At 36.9% G+C, this 25,514-nt stretch overlaps 1 pseudogene across 1 annotated transcript; it reads right to left on the bottom strand.

Moving 5' to 3' along the window:
* Positions 1–388: 388 nt before the first annotated feature.
* On the bottom strand, positions 389–25,514 carry LOC143885594 (myosin-1-like; annotated as a pseudogene). Its single transcript, XR_013253507.1, has 24 exons — positions 24,482–25,514; positions 22,085–22,186; positions 21,833–21,976; positions 21,581–21,731; positions 21,437–21,464; positions 15,977–16,142; positions 15,705–15,768; positions 15,548–15,561; positions 15,376–15,460; positions 14,075–14,178; positions 13,834–13,972; positions 12,109–12,227; positions 11,853–12,005; positions 11,678–11,767; positions 8,458–8,535; positions 7,625–7,783; positions 6,438–6,641; positions 5,415–5,620; positions 5,183–5,318; positions 3,885–4,014; positions 3,452–3,598; positions 3,262–3,377; positions 1,466–1,678; positions 389–868 (listed from the first exon to the last, which is right to left on the bottom strand). The product of XR_013253507.1 is annotated as a myosin-1-like (transcript).

The following is a 25,514-nucleotide window of genomic DNA, read 5'->3' as shown; positions in this document are numbered from 1 at the left end:
ATACTAAAAAATAGTCCAAAATACATTCCTTAAGAATTACATCAATGGCAGCAAAAGTTACATATACATATTTACCTTCAAACCTATTGAAAAGCCTCTTTGAGCTATAGACAGACCTTCAATCTCTCCTTCCCCTCCAACTAACAAAAATGCAAATATACAACCCTCTCCTACACCACAAACACGCCGCGAAATTCAGCAAGAATTAAGTGCACTGAAACCTCGATGGCCGGCAGTTTTTTCTTCACTGTGATTTCCATTTCCATCCATGCCCAGAAAAAACTCAGCTTGGCTTTCATCTACATCAGCTCGAGCAATGCCGCCCAGCTTTAAAAAGCTGAAATAAATATGGCAATATATATAATAAAAAAATGGAAATCTTATGTACTTATGTCCCTCTCGTGCTTCACTTCCCCCACCATTTCCTCCTCCTCCTCTCCACATCTGAGTTTCCGAGCTTATGAAGAGCTGCCTTCGTCTCCCGTAACCGAACCTTGTACTCTTTCTTCCATGCTTCAAACCTACGCTTCAGTCTCTTGAGCTCCTCATCAGGGTTCATACTGGACGCTGACTGTCCCGACTTGACCTCAACAAGAAACCCAGCATCGTCATCAAATACCTGTTTCCGCTGTTCGAATTCCTTCACCAAGTGGCTAACTCCATTGCGGACCCCACCAGATTCTCTACCAGGTCCGACATCAGATGGGTGAGCAAATACGTTGGCTGGCGTGCTCTCTGGAGTTTGGGTCTCCACAGACACGGCATCTTCTGAATCATAATAGTTAGGCACCGGTGAAGCATCAGGCCTACCAAGTTGGCTTGCCACATTGTCAACTGTTAGACTCTTCTTGGCTGCAACTAGACTCACCTGCAACCAAATGAGGATAATTTAGTCCCTTGGTGGAGCCTAGTTCCAAAGAGACATGGTTAAAATGGTGGAAAAGGCATGAAATAAGAATGTTTAGAAAGATCAAATAGCAAAGTTTAGACTTTAGAGTTTGGAGTGTGTCATTCATGTTGAAGAAACACTTCTACACTCATGTAAATCAGGATAAAGATGAAAGTACCGTTGAGAAAAATAACATTACCAAAAAAATATCCTACAACACCGATGTTTCAGCATACTAGAGGATGGTGTACCAGTTAGAGGGGCACTCACTGTAGATTGACACTTTCTGACCATGTATCCTCCTTATAGATGGGGGCTTATTGGAAATTCATTAAATTTTCAGGCCGTCATCACAACAAAATTGCTTAAACTGATGGGAAATAACAGCCATATTTAAATCAACTTTCAGAAAAGCATCTCATCCATTAAATTGTGGGTGCTTGTTTACGTATTTCTTGAGAAAAGAAAATGATGGAAAATGTTCATATGGAAGGTCCAATTCATGAGAAAACAGACTGGAAAACGAAGTAAACAACTAATCTAAAAGTGAATGGATAAACTATCCAGAAGATTCACCTGCACAGATGTCATCTGTTTCTGCCACATCTCCTCCTTGGCTTTCATTTGAGCCTCGTATTCTGACCACCTCGCCTCATATTGCTGAAGTTGATGCCGCAGTGTGACATTTTCATCCTCTTTTTGTTGCAGTGCTGCCTCTGCCTTCAAAATCCGCCTTTGCAGCTCTCCCAAAACTGACGGCCGCACCTCAACATGCTCCTGTTCAGGATCCTGCCCATGAAACAATACTTTTGATTTCTTTTCATTCAAGAAGTTAAGCATCTTCAAATCGTTACCAAAAAAAAAAATTCACCATCTTTAAGCAGGAAATACAATATGAAAATCTATAGCAGATTTTGTTTCTCATCATCCACTGTTTTAAGCAGAGGGACTCTGCTGCATTTTTTTTCAATGGTAAGGTACTCTGCTGCATAAACACTTCTAACTATGGTTCTTTGAGACTCCTACATGGAAGCGTGCACCTGGTCACTTAAAAGTAGCATAAAGTGGATTCCGGAACAAAAAGTAGAAAATAATATTTTTTGGAACCCGAAAGCCATGTCTGGCAACCATGGAATTTTATTCATGATAAATTGGTTTCTCCAAGTTGTGAGAGGGGGGGGGAGAAGGAGAGACCATTTTTTTTGGTAGGTAAGCTGGGATCGAACCCCCGACCTCAGGGCCAAAGAACGTAGTCTTTACCGTTGAGCTAGAGGCTCAAGCCCAAGAAGGAAAGACTTGAGAAGGCAGGAATGATTAGAGTAAGAAATGGCTAAAAACCAGGAAAAAGTCAATCACAATTTGGTAGAGTTTTTTTGTGGGAGATGATATTTTCACGCCCTCGGCAGCACACATTCGCTCCCATTATAACGTGAACAGTGGGCAACTTTAAAGCTTTTTGACGTCAAATCACGGTAAAAGGGGGTGAAAATATCATCGCCCTTCTTTGTTTCCTAGTTTTTAGGCTTTTTTTACCCTCTCCTCACTTACACCCTCTCGTATCTATCACTCTCCCAGCCTCCATCACCATTGAGTAAGCTGATTTTCCAGGAAAAACAATTCATGGTAGCCAAACATGCCCGAAGTTTCTAGGAATAGCAGGATCAAAAGCACGAGTGCCACTTGAATAGAAGAATCGTGAAACTACTGTATTTACTGTAAGAAAAATGGATGTCCAGACTGTAAAGTTGCTTGTGTAAACATGTTAGTGATGTAATTTACTCTTAAGTGCCAACCAATCTTGATCATCTGCCCAGGCCATTATGATTATGGATTCACTCGCTACCCATCACCCCCTAGTTTTCTGCAGTGTTTTTTTTCTTTTTTGTATGGAGAAACAACAAAAAAACAGAGCTACACTTAACTCTCTAACAGCCAAGACTCCACTTGTATCAAATAAAAGCAGCTCAGAAAGCACTCAAGGAATATTTGATGCTGTCTAAATATGTTAACTTGACTGACTGATTGCCTGGAACGCAGCCTAATCTGCTGAATGTTAACTTTTCCATAAATAAGGGCAATCTCCACTGCTCATAGGATGTTATAATCATAGTTACCAGGGTGGGAAACGAATTCGAGAAACAAAACGTGAAACACTACAAAAAATATTAGGGGAAACAAGAAACGAGAAAACAATAGAAAATGGGAGGCACTTTGAGGCTTGTAATGCAGAGAATACTTATTTACCAAAATTCATGAATTCGCAGTAAATGCAAATTTTTACCATCATCTATATAACCACTAGAAGTTCAAAATAAATGAAACATGATAAAAGCTCTCCTGCATACTAATAAAAGAACCTGAGATAAAGATACCTTCATTCCTTGAGATTTCCTGTCTAACTCTGATTCTTCTTTGGTACGCTTGATACTTGACTCTTCCAGATTTTGCAGATTAATAGAATGTCTCTTCGCTAGCCTACAACGGATAACTAAAGAAGGAAAAGAAAACATATGTAAGCATACATAAGCCATAAACTTCTACTGTAAAGAACCAGTATTTTACCTGACTGCAAGAGTATAATAGCATTTCGATGGTCAGTAAATGTTCTCCTAGTGATCCGCTGCTTTATATGCTTCTGTATGAGAGCAGCTGCTCTCCATCTTTTTACCAAAAGCTCAAATGCCTTTCTTGCACTTTCACCCCTGACAACTGCGAAGGATATAATATCCAATCACAAGCAAAGCAGAAAGTTACTGATGAACCAAAAAATTAAGATATTATCATAAATCAGAATCAAAATAAGTAAAACATCACAAAAGAAGTTCATGGACAAGCTTGCATGGCATCCATTACCATAAAATGGACCTATATTTGAAAATTCTTTAACCATAAACATTCAAAGCCTTGTTACAATGCAGATATTTGGTTCAAATTTGAGTATCGAGTCTCATGATACATAAAGGGAGCTTCAAATTTGAATAGTTGTATGTCTTACATGACTGCAATGCAGTTATCCCTTTCTTGAGCTGATGGAAACTATGGCGAGCTTTGCAACCACGGAAACATTTCTGAACTAGGAGAATGCCTTGCAGAGTTTGGTTTCTTGTATCTTCCAGCAGACCAATCTATAAATCAATGTCAATCACACAATCTTAATATACGATAATGTGCAATGTTTAGCGTTGAATATGGACACACAGAAACTACATTTAGGCTACAGTTCATATTCAACCACCAAAAAAAAAACACAAATTAATGGAGATTAGACTGCATGATTTGCGTCAGAGGAGATCCAAAGCTCCAGATTAATCAAAGGTGGGACCCACTGTGGCGCAACGATAGCACCTCATTGTATTACAATGAGGCCTTGCCTTAAGCACTCCTCTCCATTGTTAATGAAAGGTGTTACAACAGCTCAGTAACTACTAGAGCTGGCTTAGAGGCAACAGAAAGTCAGGTAAATACAATTTCATTTGAGAATTACCAAAATCAATTCTATAAGACCAGTATAACACTTTTTAGCCGTTCAAACTGCCAAGGGAACATTCAGTACGTTGATATGGAAATCTTTTTTACTTAAATCTTTTCTGAAGAAAAAAGGCACAACTATGGGATGGGTTGTATGTCCCAAAGTTTCTTGATGAAAAAAATTTCACCAAGAAATTTTACCGAAAAAAGTACCAAATCATGGGAAATTTGATTTTTCGAAAAAATGAATGCAGGCAAAATATCAGTGCACTTTCGCCAAGCATGCGCTAAAAGTATTTCAAACACCTCGTGAGTACTCTAAATAATTGTTCTTTTGCAACTAAGTGCAGTAAATGATTAGGCAATGAAAAGATCAACGTATTGGGGATCCAAAAATCTTTACATATTAGACAATCACTCCCCGGCTGTGATTCTTTTTTTTCCTTTTGATAAAATTCTAATTAAAAAAGAAAAGAAATAGTTTTGGAATTATGAAATTTCTTATAGGGGAATGATATTCTCATGTTGGGGAATGAAATCTCATTTTCCACATTACGTAACTTTTATAATTAATTTTGTCTTAAGAATTAAGAAATACATGTTAAAATTTATAATTCCATCCAATCTGATCCTCTAATGATATCAAGAAGAGAACACAATTTATATTTGTGTGGAGGATAGAAACTGTCTTAGCAATGTAAAAAATCGCAAAAGACACACAGTACTGAAAGCAGGCCGCTGTGATCTCTCAACTACGAGAAGCACTATGACAATGATCCCCACCGTTATAAAAGATAATCATGGGATTAGCGAGAAGAGAATTACCTGCCCTGTTCGAAAAAATAACTTTGTATAACCAACTTGATACAATTCAGGGTGGATATTGAATTGCTGAAGAATGGCCACTGAAACACTTAGCGGATCCTGAGATACAACATTCTCTGAGAGAAGAAAACCATACCTAAGATAAAATATGAAGGCACGTGTCAGACTTGTTATAAATAAAAGGTTTGATATTTATTATAGAAGTAAAGAATTAAAAGATGCCATCCACTACCTGCTTGCAAATTGTTGATGTGTCATTCGGGTTGGATAGCCAGATCTTGAGATCCTGACAACCTCCAAGACACCACAGCATCTGAGCTGCTGCAAGACAAGATCGTGTTCATACATGCCAGGAAGCTGCTTACTGTTTGGCTTTATGCAACGAATGAAGTGGGGGGTCGTACTTTCTAACCGCTGCATCAGTTTGAACAGTTGACCCTACAAGCATTTCAGGGAATCTTTCAGTTGAAGAGATCAAGATAATACAGTGACAGGCACTCTGAAGGGAACATCAAAATGCCCCAAATTTAAATAGTGCAGTCGCTGAGAATATCCCTTTTGAGATTAGAATGTATATTTAGTAGTTTATTTTCCCCTTATTTGGATAGGAGGATTTCAGAATCCAGGTTCGAGTTTAAAAGCAGCGTAAAATTCTGAATTTTACAATGGAAGTAGGTTGCTGATGTGAGAGAAGTAGGTTGTAAATGAAGGGTTCAAGTAAGAAATCCAGGTTTTAAAAATCTCTCCCTCATCCTGAGATTTATAAAACCTGGAAACAGGGGGGTATCTCCTTCTTCTCTCGCTCGAAGGAAAGAAGGGCGAGAAATCACAAAACGACAGACGATCTCCTTCTTCTCTCGTATTCTATCCACGATTTTGAGGAAATCCAAGAAACTAAAATCTGTGAATCCAAACGGCCCCTTTCTGTTCTGGTTATTGGTTGGTAGAAATCAGAAACTTAGAACTTGATCTAGAAAGGACTGGCTCTCGTGTTCATATCGACACTAGGATGTTAAATTCTCCACTTTTTGTTTTGAAGAAAGATATGGACACAAGGATATGAATTCTTCACTTTTTGTTTTAAAGAAAGATAATGATCCTACGATGTTGACCTCTTCGCTGCAGTTTTCAAAAACAAGACTGCCCTCGCATTCATCTAGATACTAGAATTCCAGCAAATTGCATAGGTGTGCTATCAAATTATTTATATGTTAAACATATGCCACCAGTTAAGAAACCAAATAGTCATCTTTACCTTAAACTTTGTCCCAACACTTTGCTTCTGCGAATCAGTACCACTTAGCCGCCTGAGAGGACTAATGGCTTTGCCAGATTGATTAAGCATTTTGGAGGAAAATAACTGAGGTAGTTGGTAACTGCAAGATGAGAGAAATTGGATAGAACCGGAGTGCAACGGATCTCTGTTCTTCTCCAAGAAGCCACTTGTGTCATACAAAACCTGATGGGACTCTGATGTTAGTCATATCAAAAGCAAACTCTCAGAGGTCTGCAAAGTGCAAACTCGCTCGAACTCTTACAAGTCCACTGAGTGTCAACTGAGTAAAAAATAGCAAAACACGAGGCTATTCCGTAAGTTGGGCAAGAGTTGTTACAATGAATCTGCAACTCACCTGAATCACTCATTAAGTCTAGTAAGTCACTCACTAATTTCCATTATTATTTTGTTTAAATCATGTTCAAGAAATATTAAATTTAAGTTTAACATCTGTTGTTTTAATTAAGTGGAAAGACTAGGGGAAAAAACAGAATCCTGAGGTTTATGTTAAATATCTTTTGTCCTTGAAATTTGAAGAATGAGTTAGTTATATGGTTTTATGTATGAAGAACGATTGGAAATATAGTAGAGTAATATCAGACTTTCAAAATTGATAAACAAGTGGAGAATGTTCATAAGACAAATGTTTTTCACTATTAATGTTTACATGATTGTATTGTTTTTTTAAGATTATTGTTCCAGACTATTATCATTTTAAATATTGTAAAGGCTACTGATATCTGCACAGCCATATTTTGATAATGGGGAGAACTCAGCTTGCTTTACAAGGTTTAACTAGCTGTCAAATGTTATTACAATTCCCAAAAAGCTCTCCGCATCCAATTAAAAAGTGTAAAACAAAGTGCGTTCGCCCCATTATCAAAACATGGCAGCGCAGATATTACAAGCCATTGTAATTTATTTGTAAATTTCATAGATTCTGTGTTAATCTTTTAATTTATTTTAACTTTCTAAAAATCGTAACGCTTTTCACATTTATCAACATCTCAAATTTAAAATTTTAATTCTGTTATGTCATGTAAGGAAAATCACAAGTCAACTGTGTCAAAATATTGACCTGCTTGAGTCATGATTTTCTACTAAGAACAGTCAGCAGCACAAATTTGCGAACCTTGCTCAGAAATTCAGCAGTCAGAATAACCAACCTCTCCAGCATAATGGTGAACACTGAAGCCCCCATCCCTTTCCCCTTTGAAGCAGGGGTTAGCATTCAAGTGCTGCTTAAGCTTATTGGCAAAGGTCAAATCAGTAGCTTTTGGGAAAGTCGATTCTTCGTCCAACAAGGACAAGAGGCCAAGTGGTTTCTGCAATGCATATAAAAAAGACAAAAGTATAAATACACAACAATTTAGCATAATCACACCATGCCCTAATAGGTAATGTGTCTGTGCCCTATGATCATGACATCGTTAAATTATAATCTCACAAGATTGCAGAAAATGTCATACCGATGAAATATCGGCTAAAGAATCTAAAAAGGCATATCAGAAATGTCGTTTAAACTTTGAAGAAACCCTCAATCCCCGAAATATAGGATAGAAAATATAGAACCCATAATTAGATGACCTATTAACATGACCATCATCTTATCACATCAAGCCCGTTTGTTTGTATGTTGTCCTAAACAAGACTAGCACTTTCCAAAACCAATCAATAAGATGATAGTTTCCACCGATAATTTGAATTTAGTCAATGAGTATAACAATGAATAGAAGTAGCATTAATCTCCAAAGCCAATAGGTTAGAAAGCCAGAAAAAAATATTAAGTGTTCACACAAAAGTGAGAAATCAATGCTTATCCATAGATGAGACATCCCAATATTGTGGTTTCTAATATACTAGAAAGCATTTAGTGGTATGGGATCTTTTATATGCCATGATGAACTAGAATTCCATGTATCTCAATAATTAGCTTCTCAAAGATACATGGAGAAGTCAAAAGAAGTATACCTCACCCAAAAAAAACAGGGTAGTATACCTTCTCAAATAGATTTAGGCAGTCCTGATTGTCTTCAAAATCGACTTTAGTCCAATCAATTCCATCTTCGGCATACTCCTGCAAAAGGTATTCAAGGTGTTAACAAACTACAGAAAATTGATAAATGCAAGCTGTGAGAGAAAAAGAAGACAGTTTCTTGAAGGTGGGATAGAAAAACTCTCGAAGGTTAAATCTCAAGCAAATTTTCACATGAGAAATTTCTACAATTTTAGGTTGTAATATGTTCATAACTACATATCCATAAGCAATAAGAACTGCAAAACCAATTATTAAAGCATTGAACAAAATGTAGCACCCAATATCTAAGGAGATCCACTCTTGGCATCCATTGAATAACAGTGAACCACTTGACTCAAACTGGGTTTGATAAAAGAGTGGAAAGCAGACAAAAGTCAATGTAGTAGAGGTTATTGTGGGTGGTTTGAATGTTAGGGTTGATGAAGTAGAGAAATGAAGGAGAGGAGACGAGAAGAGGTAGACACGAAGGAGAAGACAAAGATATGAGTGAAATGCATAACGAATGAAAGACCACCCTTGCCTTCTATTAGCATGTAGAATTTGTATTACAATGACTAAAATACTGTTAAAGAGGGACAACACTAAAGAATAAAATAAAACTAATCATTTCTTTTATATGTTAAAAAAAAACTAATCATACACTATAAACTATTTACATCTAACAACAATCCACCAAAACGCCATCGGAAAGAAGAACATGCGCTTCGAAAGAAGCCATCACATGCTGGAAAGTATAATAGTCATAATAAACTAACCTCCAAAATATACAATACAAGCAACGTTAAGACCACTAAAACAAGGTGATAAACCGCAATTCCTACTGTAGCCAGAAACTATCCTGACAGTCATCACAAATAACATCTTATCACATTTCTGGATATGATTGGACTCCATTTCTTTAGTGTATCGATTATTATGAAAGAAACTGAAGTTCAAGGACAGTTTTGTGCCCAGAAAAGAGCTTCCAACTCCACATCATAACAAAAAGAAATATGCGAACGGTCTAAATCAACCTTGAGATATAGAAAAAATAGGTCATCCTGTAGTTGAACAGAACAACTATAAGCATGGATTAACATATCATATGATGTGATACATCATACATACGGGAGTATAGTACTAGATCTTGGACACAGGGCACTAAAAATTGGAGGGCAATATAAATTGCAATGCATTTTAATACATAATAATCATATGCACATATGTCATATTTATGTTATGAATCTAGAATTTATTTTTTATTTCAAAATTTTATTATTTTATGGGATTTGCTAGCGTCCATTGCAGAAGGCATTAGCGAGCAGCCACCCAATTTGGACTTGTTGCAAAGTGTCCTTACTAAAGGAGTGTATGACTGCACACTTCAGCTGTTAAAAGAATTCAAGTGCAGAAATTTTTTTATATCAAGGTTCAAATGATTTTAGGTAGACATCCAGTCAAAGAGCCCAAGTGGGCTTAGAAGTTGTGAAGGTTTTAATATGATTTTAAATTTTCATCGAGATCGATAAGAAACAATTGAAATTTTCTGTTTTCATCCCCACTAAAACACATACCGAAACTCTAACCATTAGTGTGGTAGTGGTATACCATACCAGTGCGTGCGACCTAATTATATTTAATAAATTGCATGTGAAATACGGTGTATTTATGATGTATAAATAATTAGAGTATCACATGATTTCTTTAGCTTTCCAAAGCTTGAAAAGATTTTGTCTTATTCAATTAATTCATCTTACGTGGTTGCTCCCTCATGCAACAGAGGCTCCGGAAAATGCCTTCTACGATGGACGCTAGCAAATCCCATAAAATAATAGAATTTTGAAATAAAAATAAATTATAGATTCATAACATAAATCTGACACATGTGCATATGATTATTATGTATTAAAATGCATTACAATTTGTATTGCCCACCAATTTTTAGTGCCCCGTGTCCAAGATCTGGTACTATACTCCCGTAGGTAAGATGTATCACATCATATGATATGTTAATCCATGCTTATAGTTGTTCTGTTCAACTACAGAAAAACCTATTTTTTCTATACTTCAAGGTTGATTTAGACTGTTCGCACATTCCTTTTTGTTATGATGTGAAGTTGGAAGCTCTTTTCTGGGCACAAAACTGTCTTTGAACTTCAGTTTCTTTCATAATAATAGATACACTAAAGAAATGGAGTCCAATCATATCCATAAATGTGATAAGATGTTATTTGTGATGACTGTCGGGATTGTTTATGGATACAGTAGGAATTGCAGCTTATCACCTTGTTTTAGTGGTCTTAACGTTGCTTGTATTGTATATTTTGGAGGTTAGTTCATCATGGCTATTATACTTTCCAGCATGTGATGGCTTCTTTCGAAGCGCATGTTCTTCTTTCCGATGGCGTTTTGGTAGACTGTTGTTAGATGTAAATAGTGTATAGTGTATGATTAATTTTTTTTTAACATATAAAAGAAATGATTAGTTTTATTTTATTCTTTAGTGTTGTCCCTATTTAACTGTATTTTAGTCATTGTAATATAAGTTATACATGTTAATAGAAGGCAAGGGAGGTCTTTCACTCGTTATGCATTTCAATCATATCTTTGTCTTCTCCTTCGTGTCTACCTCTTCTCGTCTCCTCTCCTTCATTTCTCTACTTCATCAACCCTAACATTCAAACCACCCACAATAACCTCTACCACATTGCCTTTTGTCTGTTTTCCACTCTTCTATTAAACCCAGTTTGAGTCAAGTGGTTCACTGTTATTCAATGGATGCAAAGAGTTGATCTCCTTAGATATTGGGAGCTATATTTTGTTTAATGCAATAGAACTTTATCTTTCCTGCAACAAGATAAAAATAAAGTTCCAATAGTTTAACTTTAATTCATAAAAGAACAGAAGATTAAACTATTGGAACTTTATTTTTCCACATCTCAGATTTTTTATCAGTTTCTTCTTGGCAAAAGGAAGCACGGAGACCAGTGGAATGCAATTGCAACATAACAACATAATTGAGCTTTTCACACACAAGCAATCCAAATGTTCTGAGCTTCAAACCCTTTCTCAAAACGAAACTGAAAATTCATTCAAAGAGACATGATAAACTATTCAGGGAATCCATTATGTTGAGCATGACAAGCAAATATCAACAGAGTTCCCTACAATCTTGATGTAACAATAGGTCGGGGACGGTCACCTCCTGTTCAAGTTTGAACAGATGCCGATTGAAGTGTTGTTGCAGCCTCTCATTTGCATAGTTTATACAGAACTGTTCAAAGCTGTTCTTCTGGAAGAGTTCAAAATAATTGTCATTTAGAATAAAAGAACTAAAGCAGTAATGCCGGATGAACATGTCACCATAAAATACATACATGAAAAGATTCAAATCCATAAATATCTAGGATACTTATGGATCTCCCAGTACGCTGTTTGCCTACTTCAAGTGACTTGTTAATTTGCTCTACAAGCCAATCAAACAAGCTAGCGTAGATGTATTTTGCCAGTGCATCTCTAGTATCAATGGCCTGAAAATATTAAAATAATAATAATAATAAGAGGCTACACATATTTTAGAGAGAGAGAGAGAGAGATGCAGAGAGACAGCTGGTATATAAGTAATTTTCAGACCTGTGGCAATGTAAGCTTTTGAACAATATTATCATTGCCAGCTCGAATTTTGCGGGTGGATAAGGCTAACATCAAATCCCGCACATCGCAGCCCAACAACTTTGCAACATTAGTTACATCTGTAATCATAGTTAACATAAAAATTACTGCATTCCAGCAAAAGTAAGCAACTCCTAGTTTCCATTTTCTAAGACAAATTGCCAAAATCAATAATGATAGCCAGATCCAATAACTCGGAAGCAAGTTAATAATAAATAAATAATCGAAAAGCAATTCCTCTTCTATCAATGAGAAAAAAAAATTGGTTAATATATCATTGCACTTCATACAGCACCCCTCTTCTATCATTGATAGACTGAACTTCATACAGCACCCCTATTCTATCATTGATTAAAAAAAGAAAATGAAAAAAGAAATCATCAAAAAGTAAGACAGAAATTATAAAAGCAATATGCTTTTGCAAAAATAGGCTACGCCAAAGCTCAACCCCCTATTTGGAGACATAATAGACATCGAGTTGGCCTCCCTGGAACGAAATGACCAGAGTGTTTCCATTTCTATCCCCACCGAAATGATACCAAAACCCAAATTGTAAGTGCATCAGCGGTATACTATAAAAATATGTGTTAGTAGGTGTTACATAATTATATTTATATGAATTGCATGTGAAATGTGGTGTATGTACTATGTATACGTATTTATATGAATTACATGTGAAATGTGGTGAGTACTAAATTATTAGACATGCCATTAAAAAAACTAAATTACCAGACGTGTGACAGTGCATATCACAAGGTGTTCAATGGTATGAAACCATTATAGATTATTATCTTGCTTGTGTGATAGTTTCTAAGGGCATATTTGTGTTTATTCTATGGTTTCATGAAGTTTCATCTTAAAATTCTATCATTTGCATAATTTTCCATGTGTTTCTGTGATTTTACAGGATTTCCACCGAAATTTCCAACTGAAACCGAAACAGAAATTTCAAATCTTGCAGTAGACAATTTCCACGATATAATACTTTCAAAGCCATTAGAAACTCTTCAAGAGGAAAAGAACAAATGGTCCACAGAAAAAACTTTACGCGTGAAACATTTGAGACAACTTCCTTTTTTGCAAAATCTCTAATTTCCGTTTCTAAATGAGTCTCTAGCAACAAATTCATGATGTAATGAAACTCTCTAACTCTAAATTCATGACGTATGGTTTTCATAAGTCCATAAAGCAAGCAATGGCAGCTTTAAATGTTGTGTATATCCTCTCGGGTGGGGGGAGGGGGGAGGTGGAACATAAGAAAACAAGCGACACCAGTTGAACTCAAATGCAATTTAGCCATTAGCATGCCACTACATTCATTAGTTTATTCACAAACTCTTAACATATCTCATTTCTACTGGTTAAAACTAAGTATTGCATATGCAAAGTCATTAAACAAGGAAGTAGCTAAAAAGTTTAATCCATCCATTGCAATCCCTTCACTAACAAGTTGATCATTTATTATCAGTTAATCGGAAAAGACCCTAAGGGAGAAATACCCCCTTAACCACCAGAGAACAGCGTTTATGCAACACAGAAATAATCAGAAAGCCTAAAATCAATAAGAGCGAGCCCAAAAATAATGCATCCCACAAAGATTATCTGGTATGGAGGTCTTCTCAACATCTGCTTGGAAAAGAAATAAAGCTTCAGTGTAAGACTAATACACGACAGATGAGCTTCTACCTTGATCTGCCATAACTTCCACGTGATTTTCATTATCAATTACTGAAAAGGAAATGTTTCCCAGGCATAACACTGCAGCAAGCATTGCAAATGCATTCTTTTGATCTTCTTTGCAAATTTGAACAATATCTAGAGCTTCCTGGCCAGATGGATTAAAAAGGTACTGTTATTGTGGTGTTGTGACTTATAAGGCACATACGAATTGGAAATATGAGGTCATAGTAATGTATTTCTCAGTTACCATCAAAATATGAAATTTTTTAGCATCATCAACCTCGTCAATTGTTAAGCAATCACTCTGCTTAAGATAATCATATTCACTGGCTGCTTTCAGGTTCAAATGCTCTGCAAAGCGGAACAGAAATTAAAAGAAATGCAGTGTGAAATAATTATGTAACGAACTAACGATATGAAAGGAAATAATGCAGCTACAAACCATTACAGCACATCTTAGATACCAAAAAGAGAGAAAGAAAACATCCTAAAAGTAATCAAACCACAGTTTCCAGATTGTTTAATATTTAAAATAAAAGTAGCTCCATTGGTGGTGAATGGATGCAATTCAACACTATATTGAAAGCTCCGCATTATCTTGCTGTTTTGCACGATTGTTAAATCATAATGTGGATGACAACAAGATGTTATTTACGTTGAAAGCTCCACTGGGCAAAGCATATCAACCATATGAGAGGCTAGATTTCATTGTTTATGAACTCCCAAAAAATCATTGATGGTGGCATAAGGAAGGATTCCTTGCAGGAAAATTTTTATTGGCAGTATGAAACGGTCATGTTTTATCGTTTATGAGCTCTCCAAGAATCATTGCGAGTAACATTCGCAAGGATTCCACCGCTGGCTTCAATGGAGGAGATTTATGGATATTCTTGAACTTCGGAGATGGCTGCCTCTGATTTCGTCATATCAAAGTGCAATAATACTACTGCATTTACAGGTGGACATCTAAATGAAGTACTTTAATCCAGTGTTTAAAAACACGGAACGCGGCGAAGAAAAATCCTTGTCGACTCAGTGGGGACGCGGCCAAGAATGCAGTTGACGCAGTCGTAACTTGGGAGAGTCAAAGGAGTTTTTATTGACTCTACAAGGCAAGACGCAGAATGAGGATGTGGTGCAACACAGAATGCGGCCAAGAAAAATCCTTGTCGACTCGGGCGAGTTCCTTGTCGTGTCAATGAGTTTTTAAACACTGCTTTAATCAAGGATTAAAGATGCATCCTAAAAGCGAGGCCAACAGGCAACAGCTAATAACTCATCAAAATCTGTGCAACTCAATTGCAGTCTCCAAGTAGAAGATTTCAGATATTTTATGCTTTCAGGCTCATGTTTGACTTAGGCAGACCTCAACACAATCACAACTTGAATAACTAGCTAAGGACTTTAAATTCTACAACACCCACAGTCAAAATGCATAATGCACAAAATTTTAAAGAGATAGGAAGTATCAGTATCTCAAATTGACAGATAAGAATAAAATAAGAGAGCAAACTCGCATAGATGCAATAATAATGGTATAATAATAACCTTTAAGAAAAGGAGGAGCTCCAGCACAGAGTTGATAAAAAATATGATATGATCTTTCCCCTTTAGCTCGCTGAACCACTCTTGACTGATCATAAAAACATGGATTCTTCAAAATTGGCACAAGAAATTAAAAGAAATATCAGACTATAAGTTCGGATGGAAGTCAAAGTACCTTCTCAAGCAAAACTGTCCATAAAATTATGGATAAGTTGAAGTTTGTTGAAAACAAATGCAGCAAAAGAAAGTTAGTAATTAGTTCAATAATGTACATCAGGGACAAATTGTATATCATGTTCCAACAGAGAATAAAATGTTGAAAGCATGCTCACAGGTTTGAATCTTAGCACCATAAATTTTCCCTGTCGAACCAAAATGTATTTCTATCAGCTTCCCCTGCACAAATGTCAAGAAAAAATAAGTCAAATGCAAATCATCCATACAATCACAAGTACAGCACACGTGAGAACTAGAATGTGTATATCACGAAAAAACTCAGAGATCATGGAGGCAGGCTACATTTTGAAGATAAAGGAACTTTACAAATTTCAACCCACAAGAACTCTTAAGAGCACCGCCCATCACGAGGGGGAGAAAAACTCACAAATCGACTAGAGTTATCATTTCTTGAAGTTTTTGCATTTCCAAATGCTTCCAGTATAGAATTCGTCTGCAGAACTTCAAACTCTATCCCACTGCCACCTCCAAGTGCAGCCAAGTATTGCATTACAATTTTTGCTGTTTCCGTTTTCCCAGCCCCGCTTTCACCACTGTGATACAAACAAGTCATATTGAAATGCCGAAGAATGCCAAGTGAGTGTGACTCAGTATGTGATCAGCAGTTGATGATGAATGGAAAATAAATCAACACCGTATAAATAAAATTCTAAAATAAGTACAGAATTACTGTGAACAAATGCGGAGAGAGAAGCAAATGGTAAAAATTTCTGCAATTGTTACTGTTCAGAGCAGTTCTCTACATTTTTTTTTTTTTTTGCTTCCATATGTTCTCTTAGTGTAGTAGTTAGGTTTGGGCCATCATAAATGGCAACTTTTGTAGTTTTACATTAACTTGAATATAGAGATTATGGGGTCATGGGGTTTACACTTTAGACCCTACGAATGTCCTCTTACCTGCTTTTCTTCTTTCTCTTCTCTTCCTCCTTTTTTTCCTATTTTCTAACCCTAACTCCACGGCTTGGGTGGTCTCCTCCAAGTAAGTGTAACTTGAATGTAGAGATTATGGGGGTTGTGGGGTTTACACTTCAAACCCTATGAATTTTCTCTTACCTTATTTTCTTCTTTCTCTTCTCTTCCTCTTTTTTTCCTATTTTCTAACCCTAACTCCACGGCTTGGGTGGTCTCCTCCAAGTAAGGGTATCTTGTTTTCACAATAACATCGTACCAGAAGCCCAAAGCAAGATCAAGAAGCGCCTTGTCTGATTTCTGAGCTATTCCCGTTGAAATCCTAGATTGATCCTCCTTGATCTATTTTTCTTTTGCGGATCTCTTGTGCAGAGCAAACGCTAGGGTTTTCTTTATTCTTTTTGCATGGAAACCCCATGGAGTTTTTTGTGTTACTTGAGCCCTAGTGTGTATACGCCAAATTTTCCTCTTTCGGTAACCATTCAAAAAAATATATATACTCCTCTTTCGGTGATAAATCAAAGAGGAAGGTGTGCAACAAAATGTTTTTGTGAAGACTGTATTGTGGTGTCACCTTGGGTTATTGTGCCTTTATGTGAAAGGGTGCTTCCTTCGTGGGGAATCTTTCATCTGGACTAATATATCTTCATGAGGGATTGATGCAGTGCCAACATGGCAGTCATGTCATGCCTAGGTGGGTTTGGTGGAGTTCCAAAGTGCATTCCCGCAAATAATGTTGTTGCCTATTTTTTAGCATGATTTTTGGACTTCTAAATGGCAGAATCATGGAAAGTGGTAAACTAAAAAGTTGTAGGTATTTTTGAGTTGTTTCCAACAAGTATTTGTGCTCGAAAATTGGACATGTGGTTAGAAAGTTATGGCAGTTTTAGTGGATTGTGTCTGTGGGTTCCTACACCAGTCAAAGTTAGTGAGTTCCAATGTAATTAATGTTATGTAAGTCAAAGTTAGCTAGTGGAGGAGGTTGAACGAAATTTCTCTTGTTTTCCTTTATTTAAAGGGTTAGAAACCATCTTTAGGGGGATTTTGGATTTTGATAAACTTGTGTAAATGATGGAATATCAATTGAGTTGAGCATTGCTCCCATTTTAGTTCTTATTCCCTTGTTGTGTTCTTGAGTTCTTATTTTTCTTCTTCTTCCCTCTTAAGCACCCGCATCATCTGGTATCAAAGCCAACGTTACTCTCTTGGGCTAGCTTTGATTTAATTTTATGGCGGCAGAAAGAGATAAAGGAAGGCGTGGTAACCAAATGATGGAAGATTTGAGAGATGAAAGAGATGATGAACTACAAGCGCTTCGAAGACAAGTTGAGCAACTTATCATGCGACTTGAACGCCAAGAGGCTCGTAGTGAGCGTGGTGGATCAAGCCGTGGAGGTTCTAATGACGAGTCTGATGTGAATCCTTTTGCCAATACTAGTGATGTGGCTAGGTTGGAAAGGTTCTATCGTGATTTCGACACCGTCAAAATTGATTTGCCTAAGTTTCATGGTCGTTTACAACCCGAAGAGTTTCTTGAACGATTGAGAAGTTCTTTAATTACAAGGAAACACTCGAAAGCCAACGTGTGAAACTTGTGGCTACAAGGCTTTATGGATACGATTCAACATGGTGGGATAAAGTTCAAGAGATGAGAATCCGTAAAGGAAAGCGTAAGATCTCTTCTTGGGAGAAACTGAAGTCAAGGCTTAAGGAGAGATTTCTTCGATTGGATTTTCCTCAAATTATCTTTTCTCAATTCAACAACCTACGCCAAGAATCCAAGAGTGTGTTGGACTACACCGAAGAATTCTACAAACTCATGGCTCGTAATGATATTTAAGAGGGTGAAGATCAACTGGTGGCAAGGTATGTTGAAAGTTTGAAGTTTTCTATTCATGATGAGGTGGAAATGCACCGATCATTGAGTGTCAATGATGCATATCAACTAGCCTCGAAGGTGGAGGCTAAGTTTGCTCGTCGTGGTGCTAAGAAGTATGTGGATGTTCGTAGTCTCTATCCTTCTTCCAAAGGTGAATCTTTACATGGAGGTGCAAATTTGAAATCCGAACATGTCAACAAAAAGTCTACAAAATCAACCCATGCACATCATGTTGGAAATCAATCCAATCGTTCTACCAATCCAAATGCTTGTTTCAAGTGTAGTCAAGTGGGACATCGTTTCAAAGATTGTCCAAAAACGCAAGTAGTGGCCTACGGTGATGAAGAATATGATGAGGATCTTGTTGATGATTCAAATCAGCCCATATATGATGAGGAAGATGACATAAAACATGAGGAAATCAAACTCGAAAAGGAGAAAGTTTGGTGGTCCAAAGAACACTTGCTATACCAAAGGTTAAATCCGATGATGATTGGCTTCGTTCTAATATTTTCAAGATTCGATGCAAATCTCATGACAAGGATTCAACCATTGTGATTGATTGTGGGAGTTATGAAAATATTATTTCTTATGAAATGGTGAAAATATTATTTCTTATGAAATGGTGAACAAGCGCAAGCTCCAGCCCAAGTCTCATCTAAAGCCCGATCGGATTGCATGGGTCAAAAAGGGGAAGGAGAGTAACTTTTTCCTTTCCAAGAACGAATTTAATCAAGAGACCAAGGACAATGGTATATCCGATGCTCTACTTATTGTTGAAGCTAATAAGGAGCACGAGGAACTTCAACGGCAATTTAATGAATACATCACCAAAGAAAATATTGAAGAAATTGATGAATGGAAAAGAATTATATCGATTTTTTCAACCAATTATATTGATCCATTTTTATCTAATCCAACATTGAAGCCCACAGTGGATATTTACGTATTCAAACATGTTCAAAATCTCGACAAATTATCAATTCGTCATGGAGATTATAAAGCGGAGTTTGATCTTCAAAAGTTTCAATTGATGAACATTCTTTGATACTTCAAAACTTGAGTGCGAGTTTTGTTGAACCAACGAAGTTTGGCAAATTTCAAGATCGTGCAGATGGCCCTTTTTGAATGCTTAAGAAAATTGGGGTTAATGCATACAAGATTGACATCCCTCCAAATATCAATACTCACCCAACTTTTAATGTTAAAGACTTGACATCTTATCATGGAGAGCTTCATGGGAACTCGTGGGCGAGTTCTTTCTCACCCGGAGATGATGATGTAGCGCAAACATGGCAGCCATGTCATGCCTAGGTGGTTTTGGTGGAGTTCCAAGGTGCATTTCCCCAATAATGTTGCAGCCAGTTTTTTGACCTGATTTGTGGACTTCTAAATGGCAGAATCATGAAAAGTGGTAAACTAAAAAGTTGTAGGTCTTTTTGAGTTGTTTCCAACAAGTATTTGGGCTGGAAAATTGGACAAATGGCTAGAACGTTAAGGCAGTTTTAGTGGACTGTGTCTGTGGGTTCCCAAACCAGTCAAAGTTAGTGAGTTCCAATGCAATTAATGTTATGTAAGTCCCTAAGTTAGCTAGTGACGAATTTTCTCCTGACCCAAAGAAGATAACTTTGTGATAGCTGAACTCACTGAACCCCTCAAGGAGATCTGTTTTAAAAAAATAGAAAAATGGGAACCATTCGGATATTTGGGTTAGCTGGCCGATCTTATCAACCCCGTCATAGGTTATTTGGAGGTTCAGTACCTTACGGCCATGTGCCTAAGGTCCCAATATTCTAAGAGCTCTAAGGATTAAGCCCAAATCCTATAGGAAGCGGCCCCACTTCTAGACTCAGATCGGTGAATCTTTTCCTTTATTTAAAGGGTTAAAATCCATCTTTAGGGGGGATTTTGGATTTTGATAAACTTATGTAATTGATGGAATATCAATTGGGCTGAGCATTGCTCCCATTTTGGTTCTTCTTTTCTTGTTGTGTTCTTGAGTTCTTATTTTTCTTCTTCTTCCCTCTTAAGCACCCGCATCAGGGATGCTGTGTATTCATGCCAATTGGCATTTGTGTGAACTGTTGTTCCATCATGTGGACTGTTGTTGGCTTTCAAAATTTCCTCATATTGTTGTGCCTTCATGATATATGTCTCCTTGTGGACTGTTGTGTCTCCTTGTGGATGGTTGTGCATTCTTGTGGACTTATGTGCTTTTGTGAGGACTAATGTGCCCGCATGCGAACTGTTCAGCATTGGGGTGAAGTGTTATGCTGTCTTGTGGATTGATGTACCTCTCTGTGAAATAATGTGCCTTCTTGTGGACTGATGTGCCAGTTGAGGACTTCTTGTCTTCATGTCCTATTGCTTCATAGATGGTTTCAAGTTGGTATAGTTCAGCTCTTTTCTATTTGTGAATATCCATATGGGTGAAAACAAACCCATTTTTTCAAGCATTACAGACAATAAAGGAATGCTGTCTTTTTTTTCACATTAACAATTACGATAATTTTTTATACTCTTTCAAACACTGTAATTTGATGAAGTTAATAAGGCAAAATACATTCTACACTTCGCAAGTATCAAAATGCCACCAAAGAAATTTATTGGCAAGCATGTCATTTCTCCTATTAGCAAACTTTGTGGATACTTTTTAACTGAAACAGGATAATTTAATGTTTCTTCTCGTCAAATGATATTTGACTATGTCACCAGATCATTAGTTGGTAATGCCCTTTTGGTATTTCTGAGTTCAAGTTAACAGAGAAGACATACCTACTATAACAGAAATGTTTGGAAAAATAAATTAAGCAGGAGAAATTAAGTATGATTTTACTATAAAAAATGAAATTAGTATAGATTAAGTATCATTTTCTAAATGAACATTAACACCAAATAGATAAAAAGGCTGTTGAATGTTAAAAGCTAGTTTAAAGCAGAGATATAGGTAGACATGGCACAAATAGAACTTAGGCGCGATAGGCATAAATAAAGTATCCAAACTTTACGTAAAACTGAGACAATATAACTTCAACTAACCTTATGATGACAGATTGATTTAATTCGTCTGCAAAACCGACAAAAGGAAAAGGTATAACGCTTCAAGGATGAGCCAATTATATAATGACCACCACTTAGCCAAACATATTAAAGTTTCTAGAAAAGAAATATGATTATGTCCACCTCTCATCATCTCACTGAAGGCAGTGTCTGCTATAGCATAGACATGTGGACTGTCCATAAGTTTCTGTCTATAAGCTGCAACATATTCATTTCCATAAAGAGACACCCCTTTAAAGGGATTGACTGCAACCAAAACCGGCCCTGCTTTGGTCTACAGAAAAGAAAACAGTAAACGATCAATAACATATCAAATTGGGAGCAACATCCCATTTGTAGGCAGAAACAAACCAATACGTATTATGCAATACTTACATAAATCATATCGCGAGAATATCTATATTGAAGATTGTGGAGAACAGAAGGCTCATTCAAGTAACTAAGCTGAATAAGATCATCCACACCCTCAAGGATATCTGGATTTGTGGGTAAGAGGTTTTCTGTTGACACCATCACAACCTGATTGTAATAACGACATATAAGAACATGTTAATCCCACAAGCTTAGGTCCTCAAGCCTGGAGACTTGCAGCTTCAAAGAAGACTGTAAGAGAAGTAATAAACTCACATTGCCATCTGAAAGCAAAATGAAAGCATCGTCCCCTGAAATTGATTGTATCTTTCCCAATTCCCATTGTTCATTTGGAAGCCGGCACCAAACACGAAGTTTCTGAAACAAAATACTTCATGACTACGTTACGTACCAAAACAGTCACCAGAAGCAGTCAAGGAAACCAAACCAAAAGGATTTGCCTTTAATGCAACTTTACTGGCATTAATCAAGAATAAAATAGTGTTCATAGCAGCAGCAAAATCTAAAGGAGAAAAGAAAAAAAAAATCAACCATTCAGTATCACAAACACACGTTGATACTAAGGAAATAGAGAACCAGGAACATAAAGAAATATAAAGTTTATCCGGGAAACCAAGAAATGGAAATCAAGAAGGTATTCCTCCTAGCCTCTGACTGAAAGATGTAGTTTATTGCCCAATTCAAGCATTGGCATCTTTAATTACATAATGCTATATGATGCAGCTAGACAAAGGAAGGAAATTACTAATCTTTTATGAAAGTGATGTTTAAAGAAAAAAAAAACTGCACAAAAGGAGGAGTAACCCCTCCTGGGGCCTCACAATAACCATATATAAAAGAAGGCAAACCTGTCATGGATTTCATAAGCCTTTCACCAGGTACCCTACATTTGGCACTTCTTCTGCACATTCTAATTCAGATCCTTAGGAATCCATGTTTTTTAGCACCAAATGCAAACCACTTTGTTTATGTGAACAAGCTTAATTTCCCTTCACTTAATAAAAGTGAAGACCAACGCTGCATTAGTTGCGCCCTAAACATTATCACTCATCAATATCGGAAATCAACATACTATTCCTCGGGCAGTGACAGAGTTCTATTTGCACAAAACTTGATGCAGAATGTGAACAGAAGCAGGCCTAAAGCAAATAGAAGAATAGAAGAGTAAGCAAGAACATGAGCAAGAGGGGTTCTTGGATGACTGAACTGATGACATCAATATCATGTCACGTGATATAAGCAGTGGGCCCAATACAGCTCAGTTTAGGCAGAAAATTCTCATTATGGGTCATTTCTATTTAGAGGATATGTGATGATTTTCTACAACTATTGCAAGAAGTGTTTGCAATTGGACAGTTTTATGAACAATGTTCTTTTCATCCAATAGTTGTGATCAAATGGAAGCTTGATTTACTGTCCTCTTCATTATTTACAATTTTTTTTTTTTAATGGCAAGAAATTTTTTTAGCCGACCCCAACTAGTTTGGGACAAAGGTTTTGTTGAGTTGAATTGAGAATGGCAAGAAATTTTTTTGTAGAGGGCGAGCCTTGGCGCAACGGTAAGGTTGCTCCATTGTGACCTAGTGGTCATGGGTTCGAGTCACGGAAATAGCCTCTCTGCAAAGCATGGGTAAGGCTGCGTACATCTAGCCCTCCCCAGGTGCACTGGGCCGCCCTTTTTTTTGAAATGCAAGAAATTTCATTAAAGCGAAAAAGACGAGGAGGTCAATACAAACAGAGTACAACAAAAGAAGAAAAAGGAAAAGAGCAAAGAAAAAGAACGATCCTCCCTCCCTCTTTAGGTCAAAGAGCTCCACACTCTCCCTAAAGACCCCATCTCTAGCTAATTTATCCACAACACTATTAGCTGACTGCCTAACATGGTAAAAAGGATATTAGACACCACCCCCCTCTCCCTTCCCCGTCTTGGATTTCATCAAAAAAGTTAGCAAATCTACATGGACAAGGTTGCGAGCCTTAAGTCACCTTATCATATTGAGGGAGTCTCCTTCTACCACTACCTTATTCAAGTCTTCATTCTCAAGAAACCTATTTCCTTGATAGATAGCAGACACTTCAGCTTCATTAGCATCTGCGATTCCAATGGAACCCTCAGGAGCCCATTTTACCGCTCCATCATTTATCTTTTTTGAATAGTACCACTCCATCTTCATCTCTTAAGATTCCTCTAAGCTTCATTAGTTAAGATTGTTCTTGTTTTTTTTGTTTTTTTTTTTTGGAATGATATTGTTCTTGGTATTTCTTCCCGTTAAATCTTCTACTTTGGGATTTCACACTTACTCAAGGTTTACTAGAATAGATAATTTTGTACCTTTTTTGTCGCTACCCATATCTTGGCACTGAATCTTAACTAAGGGCATCATCAACACAGAAAACTAGTAAGGTCTCAGAATTGCAAATTCACGAGTCTCTCAATTATAGAAAATGTAAGATAATTTTATTTAAATATGTAAAAAATGAATCTCTACTAGCTACATATTAATCTCAGTGGAATACAGATTTTAGCACTACTAAAGCTTTATGAAAGTAATGTGCTACCCTCAGATGCAAATAAGTTAAATCTTGATAACAACTAGTCTGCAAATTCATGAAAATAGAAAGTGAAGCTTAAATCTGCATAGTAGACCATACCTTCTTTAGAACATAGCTAATGTGGTCGCGCCACTCACATTCCTCAGCTGATGGTGGCAATGACAGAGTTGCAGCTGCAGTATCCAAATCATTGGTTTCGTCCAAAACTTTTTCACAGTTCTCCTTTACCTCGATCTTAACATAGGGTGACTCTGCAGGCGTCTCGACCCTCAACTTCTTTTTGCTGCCAAAAATCCCAACTTTAAAACCCAATTCTTTTTCAATTCCACCTTTAAAACCCAATTCATTTTCCTCTGAAGAAATCCTTTCTTCTTTCCTCTCCTCTATCTCTCCATTATCATTAGGCAGATATTCAGGTGGTTTATCGCCAATCTTGAAATTGATAGGTAATGATCGTCTAGACGAAGGCAATCGTGCCCTCGAAGTAGGGCGGGAGGGCAATGCCGGTGGTAAATCCTTGGGCTTCTCATCCCTTCGCCTGATCGAGTCAAGCATTTCCTCCAGCGAGCTACGAGCAAGACAAGGCGAAGGCGATACTGTTGACATCATGATTTCAGAACCCTAATCCAGATCAAAATCCCTCGGTCTCGAATCTACTTCAAACAATCCCAATTAAATATATATCCTCCAACAAAAACCCTCAACTTTCTCTCAAATCTCACGATGATTTCTCATAATCGTCGACCACAATCTATTATAACTCATCCCATAGATATTTTCAAGTTACGAACTGCATGCAGCTGAATAAAATTAAATAAACACATTAAATTTTCATCGCGAACGCTACACCAAAAAAACCTAAAATTTCCTCTGATTGTTCTTATTAAAATGAAACTTTCTCTAAAAGAAAAAGGAAAGACATTCATCCGAACAGCAATTTAACCCTTCAACAAAAACCCTAATACGCTCCCCATCGCTATCATTCGATCAAAGATTCAAACAATTCACCAAGAAAGGTGAATTTTACGAACTTTACCTGCTCGACAAACAAAACAAAAACGTATGAGATTCAACAAAAAAAAAAGTCCGCATTTAAGGCCGACAAGGCATTGGATACCAAAGAATATTGCGA

Source organism: Tasmannia lanceolata, unplaced genomic scaffold, assembly GCF_043159265.1.
Source record: "Tasmannia lanceolata isolate RefF3 unplaced genomic scaffold, GAP_Taslan_0.1 ptg000008l, whole genome shotgun sequence".
NCBI lineage: Eukaryota > Viridiplantae > Streptophyta > Magnoliopsida > Canellales > Winteraceae > Tasmannia > Tasmannia lanceolata.
This window is presented reverse-complemented; position numbering and strand designations above follow the sequence as displayed.